We start from the raw sequence: 1,962 nt of genomic DNA on the forward strand, positions 1-1,962 counted from the left end.
AACTCCTGACCTCAGGCGATTCACCCGCCTCAGCCTCCCAAAATGCTGGGATTACAGGCGTGAGACACTGCGCCCAACCATAAACTCAGAGTTTTATAAGAAAAAGTCTTCTGTGTTTTCACCACAGTTAAGATTTTGATTCAACCAGAGGGGGAAATAAAAATATTTTGATGTATTTCTCTGTGATACAGCAAAATATTTTTTGGTCTTCAGCCCATTTCCTAGCATACAACTCCTAAAATACTTAGAAAGACCAAAGTAATGTATTTTTGTATGCTGATGACTGGTGGCTGGCAGCCCCTAGAGAGCTTCAGGATGGGGACTGGTCACTGGAAAGACCAAGTCAGGATTAGAGGGTTGGGACTTTGAGCCCTACCCCCAACCTCGGGGGAGGGGAGAAGGAGGAGGGTGAGGTTAAGTTGATCACCAATGGCCAGTGGCTTAATCACTCATGCCTATGTAATGAAGCCTGCATAAAAACCCAAGAGGCCGGGGGTTTAGGGAGCTTCCGGATAGCTGGACACGTGGAGGTTCCTGGATGGTACTTCTCCCTAGGAGGACAAGGAAAGTCTGTGACCCTTCCCCCTTCCTGGCTCTGCAAACCTCTTCATCTGTATCCTTTGTAACACCCTTTATAATATACCAGTAAATGTAAGTAAGTGTTTCTCTGAGTTCTGTGAGCCATTCTAGCAAAATAATTGAACTGAAAGAAGGGTCTTGGGAGCCCCAACTTCAAACAGTTCGGTCAGAAGTTCAGCAGGCCTGGATTTGTGCCAGGTATCCTGTGGGGGAGGGGCAGTCTGTGGGACTGAGCCCTTCCGCTGTGGGATCTGATGCTGTTTCCAGGTAGATAGTGTTGAGATTGAACTGGAGGACACTCAGCTGGTGTCCCTGGGGAGAAATGATTGCTTGTTAGTGGGGAACCCTCCCCCCAACATTTGGTCACAGAACTCTTCTGTGTTGATTGTTGTGGTGTGAGAGGACACAGTAAAGATGGTTTTGAGTTTTTCCAAACATTCTCAATAGCATTTTTTCCTTTATTCATTACAAACATTTTGGTTTCAAATCCAGTTTGTAAAATTTCCTTTGTAATTGAGCTTCCCCCATTTCATCCCATCGTTTTCTGATGTGATTGAATTGTGATAAATTCATTTATTCCAAAAATTGCTTGTGGCAGTTTCGTGGTTAAATTTTCATGGGAAAATTTTAGTAGTCTGTTAAATTCCTTTATTACCTGCTGCAGGAGACTGCAGGAATTAAAAAAAAAATTTTAAATTTTTTTGTTGACTGGGCGCGGTGGCTCACGCCTGTAATCCTAGCACTTTGGGAAGCCGAGGCAGGCGGATCTCCTGAGGTCCCAGGAGTCCGAGACCAGCCTGACCAACATGGTGAAACCCCGTCTCTACTAAATATAAAAAATTAGCCAGGCATGGTGGCGCAGGCCTGTAATCCCAGCTACTCAGAAGTCTGAGGCAGGAGAATCGCTTGAACCCAGGAGGCGGAGGTTGCAGTGAGCCAAGATCGCGTCATTGCACTCCAGCCTGGGCAACAAGAGCAGAACTCTGTCTCAAAAACAAAAAATTTTTTTTGTTTTTGCTGTGTTGCCCAGGTTGGTCTCAAACTTCTGGCCTCAAGCCATCCTCTTACCTTGGCCTCTCAAAGTGCTGGGATTACAGACTTGAGCTACTGCACCCAGCCTAATTTTGTGTGTTTTTTTTTTTTTTGTAGAGATGGGATTTTGCCATGTTACCCAGGCTGAGAGAGATTGATATTGTGTATGATCCTTACATACCAATTTCTCTCTTTTTTTTCATTGCACCTGTAACTAATTGGAAGTAGCAATTTCTCTTATGAAATGGATAAAAATTGAGGGAAAGGATAGCCAATTCAGGAGGGTGATCTGGTAGAATTTTGATGACTCTGTCATAATGCCTAGCTGGAGGTAATGTCTTAATTATTGGC

The sequence above is a fragment of the Mandrillus leucophaeus genome, unplaced genomic scaffold (genome assembly GCF_000951045.1).
Source record: "Mandrillus leucophaeus isolate KB7577 unplaced genomic scaffold, Mleu.le_1.0 Scaffold551, whole genome shotgun sequence".
In the NCBI taxonomy this organism is placed as follows: domain Eukaryota; kingdom Metazoa; phylum Chordata; class Mammalia; order Primates; family Cercopithecidae; genus Mandrillus; species Mandrillus leucophaeus.